Genomic DNA, 13,093 nt, shown 5'->3' on the forward strand with positions numbered 1-13,093 from the left:
TCTCCCAGCCTCATATCACACCCCAATCTCCCAGCTTCATATCACACCCCAATCTCCCAGCTTCATATCACATCCCAATATCCCAGCCTCATATCACACCCCAATCTCCCACCCTCGTATCACACCCCAATATCCCAGCTTCATATCACACCCCAATCTCCCAGCTTCATATCACACCCCAATATCCCAGCCTCATATCACACCCCAAAACCCAGCCTCGTATCACACCCCAATCTCCCAGCCTCATATCACACACCAATATTCCATCTTCATATCACACCCCAAAACCCAGCCTCATATCACATCCCAATCTCCCACCCTCATATCACACCCCAATATCCCAGCCTCAGATCACATCCCAATGTCCACCCTCATATCACACCCCAATCTCCCACCCTCGTATCACACCCCAATCTCCCACCCCATATCACACCCCAATCTCCCACCCTCGTATCACACCCCAATATCCCAGCTTCATCACACCCCAATATCCAACTTTCGTATCTCACCCGAATATCCCAGCCTCATATCACATCCCAAACTCCCACCCTCGTATCACACCCCAATAGCCCAGCCTCATATCACATCCCAATCTCCCACCCTCGTATCACACCCCAATCTCCCAGCTTCATATCACACTCCAATCTCCCACCCTCGTCTCACACCCCAATATCCCAGCCTCATATCACACCCCAATATCCCAGCCTCATATCACACCCCAATCTCCCAGCTTCATATCACACCCCAATCTCCCAGCTTCATATCACACCCCAATATCCCAGCCTCATATCACACGCCAATCTCCCACCCTCGTATCACACCCCAATATCCAACTTTCGTATCACACCCGAATATCCCAGCCTCGTATCACACCCCAATATCCCACCCTCATATCACACCCCAATATCCCAGCCTCATATCACTCCCCAATATCCCACCCTCGTATCACAGCCCAATATCCAACTTTCGTATCACACCCGAATATCCCAGCCTCATATCACATCCCAATATCCCAGCCTCATATCACACCCCAATCTCCCAGCCTCATATCACACCCCAATCTCCCACCCTCGTATCACACCCCAATATCCCAGCCTCATATCACACCCCAATCTCCCAGCTTCATATCACACCCCAATATCCCAGCCTCATATCACACCCCAAAACCCAGCCTCGTATCACACCCCAATCTCCCAGCCTCATATCACACACCAATATTCCATCTTCATATCACACCCCAAAACCCAGCCTCATATCACATTCCAATCTCCCACCCTCGTATCACACCCCAATCTCCCAGCCTCGTATCACACCCCAATCTCCCACCCCATATCACACCCCAATCTCCCACCCTCGTATCACACCCCAATATCCCAGCTTCATCACACCCCAATATCCAACTTTCGTATCTCACCCGAACATCCCAGCCTCATATCACATCCCAAACTCCCACCCTCGTATCACACCCCAATATCCAACTTTCGTATCACACCCGAATATCCCAGCCTCGTATCACACCCCAATATCCCACCCTCATATCACACCCCAATATCCCAGCCTCATATCACTCCCCAATATCCCACCCTCGTATCACAGCCCAATATCCAACTTTCGTATCACACCCGAATATCCCAGCCTCATATCACATCCCAATATCCCAGCCTCATATCACACCCCAATCTCCCAGCCTCATATCACACCCCAATCTCCCACCCTCGTATCACACCCCAATATCCCAGCCTCATATCACACCCCAATCTCCCAGCTTCATATCACACCCCAATATCCCAGCCTCATATCACACCCCAAAACCCAGCCTCGTATCACACCCCAATCTCCCAGCCTCATATCACACACCAATATTCCATCTTCATATCACACCCCAAAACCCAGCCTCATATCACATTCCAATCTCCCACCCTCGTATCACACCCCAATCTCCCAGCCTCGTATCACACCCCAATCTCCCACCCCATATCACACCCCAATCTCCCACCCTCGTATCACACCCCAATATCCCAGCTTCATCACACCCCAATATCCAACTTTCGTATCTCACCCGAACATCCCAGCCTCATATCACATCCCAAACTCCCACCCTCGTATCACACCCCAATAGCCCAGCCTCATATCACATCCCAATCTCCCACCCTCGTATCACACCCCAATCTCCCAGCTTCATATCACACTCCAATCTCCCACCCTCGTATCACACCCCAATATCCCAGCCTCATATCACACCCCAATATCCCAGCCTCATATCACACCCCAATCTCCCAGCTTCATATCACACCCCAATCTCCCAGCTTCATATCACACCCCAATATCCCACCCTCATATCACAGCCCAATATCCAACTTTCGTATCACACCCGAATATCCCAGCCGAATATCACACCCCAATATCCCAGCCTCATATCACACCCCAATATCCCACCCTCATATCACAGCCCAATATCCCAGCCTCATATCACACGCCAATCTCCCACCCTTGTATCACACCCCAATATCCCACTTCCGTTTCACACCTTAATTCCCAGCATCATATCACACCCCAATCTCCTGCCTTCGTATCACACCCCAATATCACACCCTAACTCCCACCCTCATCACACCCACTCCAATCTCCCAGCCTCATATCACACGCCAATATCCCACACTCATATGACACCCCAACAACCCCGCCTCATATGACACCCCAACAACCCCGCCTCATATGACCCCCTATCTCCCCACCTCATATCACACCCAATCTCCCCGCCTCATATCATACTCCAATCTCCCACCCTCATATCCCACCCTCATATCACACCCCCTGAATCAGCCCTCGTATCACCCCCATAATCATGCCTCCATATCACCACCCCATAACACCCTCATTCTTTGTTTTGAAAAATATTTCATTGGAGATATTTTCAAATATATACACAACACAAACGAACAAACAACAGCAACAGTAAACCATACACAATTAACACTATTCCCCTGTACCACCCACTCCATGTCCTCTTTTTACCCCAACCCCCCCAAAACCCAAACAGAACACAAAGAACTACCCCCTCCCCCACCCTTCGCTGATATGTTAATGTGTCTTAAAGAAGTCATGAATAGCCTCCACCTTGCAGCGAACCACTCCTCCACCTCTCTTATGGCAAATTTGCTTTTTTTCTAGTTGGAGGACCTCTGCCATGGTTTGCCGGGCTCCTTGCACACCACCCACCCCTGGAAAAAACAGCTCCTCCTAGACTCACACAACCTTAAACTGTGTGAGACTCAATCTTGCACGCGGTGAGGATGGGTTTATCCTCCACAGAGCCTCACTCCACACCCCAGCTTGTATCTCCCCTCTCAACTACTCCTACTTGCACCAGACATCTCCACTGGGGTGCCCTCCCTCTTCATCAGCTCTCCTTATATATTTGACACCTTGTCCTCGCCTATCTCATCCTCAGATAGCAGCTTGTTCTATAGCGCTGGAGGTGGCAGCTGCAGGAGTGAACCTAACTCCTTCCTCAAGAAGTCCCTCACCTGCAGGTATCTAAACCCATTCCCCTTTGGCAGCAAGTACACCTCCTCGCGCTCCTCCAACTCCACAAACGTACCGCCCTCAAACAGGTCACAAAATTACTCTATCCCTAGATAGACATTTTGGCTGCAAAATAAGCAATTTAGATGTCATAAAAGTGAGATCATAATTTTTTCCAAGCCATTTTTATGTTTACAAGGAGAGGCCAAATAGGATTTTAAAAATAATTTCTGGGATTCCCTGGGGGTAGTTAATCAGAGACATTGTGCTTAGACTTAAATCAGTAGGTCATGTGATTTGAGTGCAATAAAGATGATGTGTTTAATTGGAGGGTCTAGGGCTGTAGCAGGCAGAGTTTTAGTTGAGTTTCCCCAAATCTGTGAGCTGAACATCAGCTTTTGCAGAAGGCCATCAAATTCAACAGTAATATAACAAGTAGAGATTTGCAGGTTGTTTCCTGAAAGGATCTCTCTCTCTTTCTCTTTGCAAACAGTCTTTCAAAGATATCTTGATCTTTATATCCAGATAACAGCAAGTAATCCTATCTTTGCTAACTTTATTTAAAAGTGTTTTTTGACCTACGATGGGTTTTGCTTGATTGGAGATAAAGATGGTATCAGTTAGAAATTATAGTGTTTCCTTTTATTGTTAAGCATCGTTTAACTTCCAATTGTAAGCTATATTTCTGTGATGCTGAGGTAGTTTAATACAGTATTAATAATAAAGTTTGTTCCAATATACCATATCTCTATTTGTCCGTGGAATCACTCCTGGAGTAAAGCATCCTTTCCTCATAGTGTTAGAAAGTAAAAGAGGTATTGGGATTCCTGTCCGGTATCCTCGCAAATGTTGGGTTCTGGTCTGGGATTGTAGTCAAATTGGGAGCTCTTTACCAAGAGTCAAAGTATAGTTCTTAGTTGGGCTTGGGACTATTGAATTTAAAGACAGCGAATATGTGAGGAACTGGTGCTTTATTTCAGGTGTTGCTGTTTAAATAGGGTGTGACTTGGAAATTACCCTTTCCATTGCTAAGAATTTCCTGGGTGTGGAAGAGGTCACTCTGGTTGGTTTACAAAGGGTGGTTAAAACATAGCTTTTGGGCCTGGCAGTTAAGCTGCAGTTGACTTTACCTGAAAGGGTGAGGAAGGTGGAGATATTTCAAGCGATAGCTCAGCATTTAAATTTGCTGGAAACACAGCCTGAATCATTAGAATTATCTAGATTTCAATTACAAATGAAATAATTAGAAATGCAGGAAAACAATAAACAGAAAGAAATTAGAAATGCAAAAAATAGGAAAAAGAGAAGGTTTTTTAAAAGGAAAAGGAAAGATGTGATGAAAGAGATAAGGGAAAGGAATGATGAGCTATGGCAGAGGAAAAAGAGAGAGAATTTGAACATTGGAAACTGAGACTGAATGTATAATGTGGGAATCAAAGGCAGAAGCCGAAGAAAGATTAACACCTCCTGGTCTCCTAGTGGAGATATGTTTAAATATATTCAAGCACTGCTAAGGTTTGACAACAAAGATGTGGAAGGCTTTTTATCTCATTTGAGAAAGTGGCTAAATAACTGATGTGGCTAAAGGCCATGTGGGGAGTGTTGATTTAAACAAAGTTAGTAGGTGGAGCTAGTGAAATGTTTGCATCACTATCAGAGGCGGTATCTGGGGATTATTATGATGTGAGAATATCCATATTAAGTGCGTATGAACCAGTTCCAGAAGCCTGTGAACAGAAGTTTAGAAATCTAAGAACAGGATCAGATGTATATAGAATTTGCAAGAATTAAACAAAATAATTTTGATTGGTAGAAAAGAGCATTAAAAATAGATTAATTGTATGACGCTCTTAGGGAAATGATTATTTAGAGGAATTTAATTATTCACTTCCCGCAGTCGTGAGAACCTATGCGGAAAAGCAATGAGTTAAAACTGCTAGACTGGCAGCAGAAATGGCAGATGATTTTTAATTAGTTCATAAATCAATGTCTGGTCGTCAATATCAATCTGCAAAGGAAAGAAACTGGGGAACTGAGAAATTCGCAGGTGGGCAATGCAAAAGTTGGAGATATTAAGGAAAATTTGCCTCTGGTTCAAAATGAAACCCTATGATAGTTAAAGAGAGATTTTAAAAACTTACATTTTTTCTTTGTAATAAAGTAGGACACATGAAGTCGCAGTGTTGGTGGCTGAAGAAAAGTACTGGGAAGACAGACCCGTTAAAACAAGATAAGACAATGGGGTTTATTTAGGTGGAGAAAAAAAACATAGTTCCAGTGGAAGAAGTGCAAAGGAGTGTACAACCTGCTCAGAGGTTGGTAGATAAGCAGGTGCCAGAAAACTGGTGCGGTGGGACGGAGAATCCCGTCCATTAATTTTGAGGGTAAGGTTTACTCCTGTGCACAAGGTGGAGTAGATAAGATTAAGTTCTTAAGGGATACAGGGGCAAGTGCATCTTTTATGGTGTGAGATGAGGAGATATGTAGTTTGGAGGGAGTATTGCTAGAAAAGGTGGTAATATGGGAAATTAGTGGTGAAAGGAGTAGTGTGCCATTATGTAAGGTAAAGTTAGAGAGTCTAGTGAAAAGTGGTGGTAGTAATAATAGAGAAATTGGTATTTTTCAGGGGTACAATTTATCTTGGGTAATAATACAGCTGGATCACAGGTGGGAGTGATGCCTACTGTGCTTCAAAAGGCGGTGGAAAGTTAAACAACTGAGGTGTTTGCACGAGGCATATCCTGGGGTGTTTCCAGATTCTGTGATGACAAGATCACAAAACCGCAGGTTGAGGCAGGAGGAGGATTAATCCAGGAGGAAAGATAGGGAGGCTGAGATTCAGTTATCAGAAACAATCTTTGATCAGGTGGTTGATAAAGAACAAGAGCAGGTGGTGGATGAAGCGGAATCTTTAGTTCAAGAAAGTTGAATAATTACAAACCCAGTTTCGAGCTACTGTCCATTAACAAGGCTGTATGTCAGTTACAGCGTTCCAGGGGCACTTTTTATGAATACGGGGAGAAGGCCAGTCATTATTAGGCTCACCAACTCAAACGTCAAGCAGTCTTCTGTGAGATCCCTCAGATATTCAATCCAGGCGGCAACCTCATTTCCGCCCCTCTCCAGATCAACCCGGCTTTTACATCCTGCTACTGTGACCTGTATAAATCGGTGCCCCCTGCAGATAAATTGATTCATGTCTGATTTTCTGGACAGTCTGTCCATCCCAACTGTCGAGGGAGACAGGAGCTGTGAACTGGACTCCCCGTTACGCCTCATTAATGTATTGGGCTGATGGTGGCTGGCAAGGCCCAAGCACATCTATCCTTTGTTATTGGGTATATTTAATGACTCCCTATCCTGGGGTTCATTACCTCCTACCCTCACTCAAGCCTCAATTTCCTTGCTTCTTGAGAAGGACAAGGACCTGACCAAGTACGGTTCACACCAACCCATCTCGCTTTTAAATGCGGATGTTAAGTTGCTCGCTACGGTTTTGGCGCTCCGGTTGGGGCCTTGGCTCCCAAGTATCATTTTGGAGGATCAACAAGCTTTGTAAAAGGCTGACAATTGTCAGCCAATATACATCGTCTTTCCAATGATATTCACACCCCCCCCCCCCCCCCCCCCCCCCCCCCCACCGTCCTCCCCACAAGCGAACCTGAGGTGATAGTTTCTCTTGACACTGAAAAAGCATTTGATAGGATGGAATGTGAATATTTATTTGAGTTTCTTGGAAGATTTGGATTCGGCCATAAAGTTGCCTGATGGATCCATTTGATACGTAATGCCCCTATGGCCAGCGTTCACACGAGCTCTACACTCAGACTACTTCCCTTGAATAGGGACATTAGACAGGGCTGCCCATTTTCTGCACTTTTGTTTACCTTGGCAATAGAGCCACTCTCTATAGCGTTGAAGGCCACTAGTCGATGGAGGAGTATTAGTTGTGAGGGAGAATCGGGTGTCTCTTTATGCAGATGACCTATTTCTATATATTACAGATCGAAATCCCTGCATTGATGGCATAAATAAGACATTTAATACCTTTGACTCCTTCTCTGGATATAAATTAAATCGAGGCAAGAGGGAATGTTTTCCGGTTAACCCTCCTGGTAAGCGAGCCCAATTAGGCTCATTACCCTACCGCCTCTCTAAAGAAGTTTTCGTTACATGGGGGTCAGGATGGCCCACAATTGGGCCTCGGCCTTTAATATCACCCCCATGTCACACACCCCAATATTACACCCTCAGGAACACAACGCATACCACACTTTCCATCTCACACTCTATTAACACACACCAATATCACCACCATATCTTTCCCTCCATATCACTGCCCTTTAACAGACATCAATATCACATCATCTATATCAAACTCCTTTAACACACACCAATATCACCACCATATCTTTCCCTCCATATCACTGCCCTTTAACAGACATCAATATCACATCATCTATATCAAACTCCTTTAACACACACCAATTTCACTGTCATATCACACCCTCCATATCACACCCCGTTAACACACACCTATATCACTGTCATATCACACCCTCCATATCACACCCAGTTAACACACACCTATATCACTGTCATGTCACATCCTCCATATCACACCCCTTTAACACACATCAATATACACACACCAATGTCACCCCTATATCACACCCTCCATATCACACCCCTTCAACACACACACATAACACCACCATATCACCCCAACATCACATACCCTCGATCACATTCCCACATATTGCACCACCATATCGCACCCCCCTAGGAAGAACACTGTATATCACACCCTCCCCAGATCATTAGTCCAGGTTTCTGGATTACTAGTTCTGTAACATAGATACAATGGTGACTGTTTGCTGTCATAATTCAATACTCTCATGATAACCAACATTGCACATAAACTTGATGAATTGATTAAAACTTCTGACTGGAAATGCCTGTACTCCATGATTATTTGATTGAATCCAAACGTTCAATTTTCAGGCTTACTTCTGGGTCATACATTGATCCTTCAGCTTGTATACTCTTAAAATGTAAATTAAAAAAGAAATTGGGTACAATGGAAGCTCTGTTTAGATAACTCCTTAAATACTGTGCAATTTCTTGTGATTTATAAATACACCACTGATTGCCCAATTGCTTTAATTTATAAATATTTGTGGTTGACAGATGGCATCACAATATTAAAAAAAACCTCAGTTTAACCTTATGCAAAAACAATATCATAAACTGTCATTCATTTTAAAAATTGATTCCATGTCGTATCACGGTGCAGGCATCGAGATTGCTTTAGAAAGGATTAATGCTAGTTTGCACATTTCAAACCAGGTTTATTACTGCACTAAAATATTCCTGAAGTGTTTTTGCAGAGGTTATTAACCAAAATGGATCACGTAAAATTGGCTACGGAATTATTCGCTAAAGGGCATGAAAAGGAAACAAAATGTCAAAGATTGAAAAAGAGTAAAAAGTGAGACAATATTTTACTGCGCGTGCAGACTATGTGCATATTCTACAGTTGTAAGCAGGACAGAATGTACAGAAGGGAGAGAGAAAGAGGGAAGAAAGGAAGGGGAAGCGAGAGAAAGGGAGAGGGGGTGAAGGGAAGGAAATGTGGAAGGATGTCCCAAGGTTTTTACAGCCAGTCAATACTTTCAAAGTGTAGTCACTGTTATAATAGTAAGAAGTCTTACAACACCAGGTTAAAGTTTCAAACACGAGCTTTCGGAGCGCAGCTCCTTCCTCAGGTGGATACGAGGCATCAGCTGGGAACACACAGCCGAGACTGCACATAGCCCCGTTTTGTGCACTGAGGAGCTCCACTCATTGTAACACCTCAGTGTAGTCAGAGATTAAAATCACATCCTGATCTCTGGAGCCCCTGAAGTGACCCTTGACTTTCGTCCCCCTCAAGCCCCAATGTACCATGGGAGGTCCTGGGACCTCACTCCTCTCAAAATTCACGCAGGGCACTCCTTGCCCAATCACCACTGTACAAATATTTTTTTTTAAATTTGTTTTTATTAGGGTTTTTCTCAAACAGAATTTTTACATAACCAATGAAAAAAAAAATAATATTTAACAAAACAAGGTGGCTATTATCATTATACAAAAAGAGAATATACATAGTGCCAGAATAGCATAGTGGTTAGCACAATTGCTTCACAGCTCCAGGGTCCCAGGTTCGATACCCGGCTTGGGTCACTGTCTGTGTGGAGTCTGCACGTTCTCCCCGTGTGTTACGTGGGTTCCCTCTGGGTGCTCCGGTTTCCTCCCACAGTCCAAAGATGCGTAGGTTAGGTGGATTGGCCATGCTAAATTGTCTTTAGTGTCCAAAATTGCCCTTAGTGTTGGGTGGGGTAACTGGGTTACTGGGTTACGGGGACAGGGTGGAGGTGTGGATTGGGTAGGGTGCTTTTTCCAAGAGCCGGTGCAGTCTCGATGGGCCAAATGGCCTCCTTCTGCACTGTAAATTCTATGAAATGAACAATTCCCCACTTCACCCCCCCCCCCCCCCCCCCCCCCCCCGCTGGATTGCTACTGACATTTTAACGCTCGCCGGGCGAACCCCAGCAAGGACCCTTTCAAGGCAAACCCAGCCATATTACTGACCCAGGTTTCCACAATCGGGGGTTTCGAGTCTCTCCACATTAACAAGATCCGTCTCCAGGCTACCAGGGAGGCAAGGGCCAAAACCTTGGCCTCTTTCGCTTCCTGCACTCCCGGATCCTCAGAGACCCCAAAGATCGCTATCTCTGGACTCGTTTTCACCCTCGTGTGTAAGATCCTGGACATAGCCTTCGCAAAACCCTGCCAGAATTCTTTAAGCGCCGGATATGACCAGAACATATGGACATGGTTTGCAGGGCTTCCTGAACATCTCGCACACATGTCCTCAACCCCAAAGAACTTGCTCATTCTCGCCGTCGTCATGTGTGCCCAGTGTACCGCCTTAAACTGAATTAAGCTGAGCCTGACACATGATGAAGAGGAATTTACCCTGCCCAGGGCATCAGCCCACAGGCCCTCATCTAGCTCCTCACTAGCTCCTCCTCCCACTTGCCCTTCAGTTCCTCCACTGGGGCTTCCTCCGCCTCCTGGAGCTCTTGGTAGATGTCCAACACCTTCCTCTCTCCTACCCAGATGCCAGACACTACCCTGTCCTGTATCCTGCGAGGGGGTAGCAACGGAAATGTCCCCACCTGTTTTTTGAGAAAGGCGCAGACTTGGAGGTATCTGAAGGCATTTCCAGGGGGCAGACTGAATTTCTCCTCCAGCGCCTTCAAGCTAGGGAAAGTCCCATCTATGAACAGGTCCCCATCCTTTCGATGCCGGCCCTGTGCCAACTTTGAAACTCTCCGTCTATCTAGCCCGGGACAAATCTATGGTTGTTCCGTATCGGGGTCCAAACTGAAGCTCCCTCCTCCTTCCTGAGCCTTCTCCACTGACCCCAGACCCTCAGTGCTGCCATCACCACCAGGCTTGTGGTGTATCGTGCCGGCGAGAACGGCAGCGGTGCCGTTACCAGTGCCCCTAGGCTGGTGCCTTTGCATGTCGCCGCCTCTAGCCGCCCCACGCTGACCCCTCCTCCATTCCCCATTTCCTAATCATGGCTACATTAGCCGCCCAGTAGTAGCTACAGAGGTTCGGCAGCGCCAACCCCCCCCCCCCCCCCCCCCCCCCCCCCCGCCCCCCGACTGCACTTTAAAAACAGTCTTTTAACTCGCTGGGTCTTGTTTGCCCACAATCCTGTTCACCCGCTTGAAGAAGGATTTGGGGATGAAGATGGGAAGGCACTGGAAAACAAACAGGAATCTGGGGAGGACCGTCATTTTCACGGTCTGCACCCTTCCCGCTAGGGAAAGTGGGAGCATGTCCCACCTTTTAAAGTCTCGGCTCTACAAGCCGAGATAGATTGAGCCTGTGTCGAGCATCCCAATTCCCAGCCACCTGTATGTCCAGGTACCGAAAGCTCCTCTCCACCATCTTGAGCGGGAGCTGCCCCAGTCACTCCTCCTGACCCCTGGATCACAAATAGCTCACTTTTCCCCACGTTCAACTTGTACGTCGAGAAACCCCCGAAATCCCTTAAGATCTGCATGACCTCCCCCATTCCCTCTGGGTCCGAAATATACAGGAGCGGGTCATCTGCATAGAGCGAAACACGGTGCTCCACCACCCCCCCCCCCCCCCCCCCCCCCCCCCCGAACCAGCACCCTCCAGTTCCTTGAAGTTGAAGTCCTCAGTGCTATTGCCAAAGGCTCAATTGCAAGGGCAAATAGTAGCGAGGATAGGGGGCACCCTTGCCTCGTCCCTCGGTGTAGCCTAAAATACTCCGACCTCAGCCGGTTTGTGGACACTTGCTACGGAGGCCTGATACAGTAGTTTGACCCACCCTTTGAATCCCTCACCAAATCCAAACCTACTTAACGCTTCCCACAGGTACTCCCATTCCACCCGGTCAAAGGCTTTCTTTGCATTCATTGCAGCCACTACTTCTACATCCCCTCCTTCTGAGGGCATCATGATAATGTTTGTGAGGGCCACGAAGAATCCAGCACAAGTTTTCAGGATACAAAGAAATAACATTTATTTACAATAACATATATACACAACAGCAGCAGCAACTTCCCTTGCTGCTCACTCCTCTCTGTCTGCTGGTTCCAAACTGGCCAGCTCTATTTATGCAGGGAGTCTGCAAATGATTTCTCCACCCCCCTCATGGGGAAGCTCATACTCCCATAGGATTGTGGGATAGTCATTAGTCCCCAGCCAGTGGTAAGCAGGCAGGTTATAACAATAATGTTTAGGAGCCTCCTCACATTTGTGTTCAGTTGCATGCCCTTGACGAAACCTGTCTGATCCTAATCAATCACTCTCAGGACACAGTCCTCTATTCTAGTAGCTAAAATCTTAGCCAGTAGTTTGGCATCTACGTTTAGGAGCGATATTGGTCTGTAGGACCCACATTGTAGCGGATCCTTCCACCTCTTGAGGATGAGCGAGATCGAGGCCCGCGACATCATCAGGGGGAGGGTTACCCTCTCCTTAGCCTTGTTAAAGGTTCCTAGCAGGAGTGGGCTCAGCAGCTCCGAGAATTTCTTATAGAATTCTACAGGGTAGCTGTCCGGTCCCGGGGCCTTGCCCGACTGCATACTATCCAGGCCCTTAACTATCTCCTCCAACTCCATCGGGGCCCCCAGTCCCTCTACCAGATCGTCGTCCACCCGTGGGAACCTCAATTGGTCCATGAATTGCTTCATCCCTTCCCCTCCCACCGGGGGTTCTGACTCGTACAGTTTACAATAAAACTCCTTGAAGACTTTGTTGATCTTCTCTGGGCCCACGACCGTGTTACCTGCCTTATCCCTCACTCCCCCAATTTCCCTGGCCACCTCTCATGCGATGTTGGTGCGCCAGCATCCTACTCGCTTTCTCCCCATACTCGCAGACTGCCTCTTTCTCTTTCCTCAGCTGTGTCTCCGCCTTCCCTGTGGCCAACAGATCAAACTCCGCCTGCAGTCTCCGGCGCTCCTTTAGCAGCCCC

This window comes from Scyliorhinus canicula, chromosome 11 (genome assembly GCF_902713615.1).
Source record: "Scyliorhinus canicula chromosome 11, sScyCan1.1, whole genome shotgun sequence".
Taxonomy (NCBI): domain Eukaryota; kingdom Metazoa; phylum Chordata; class Chondrichthyes; order Carcharhiniformes; family Scyliorhinidae; genus Scyliorhinus; species Scyliorhinus canicula.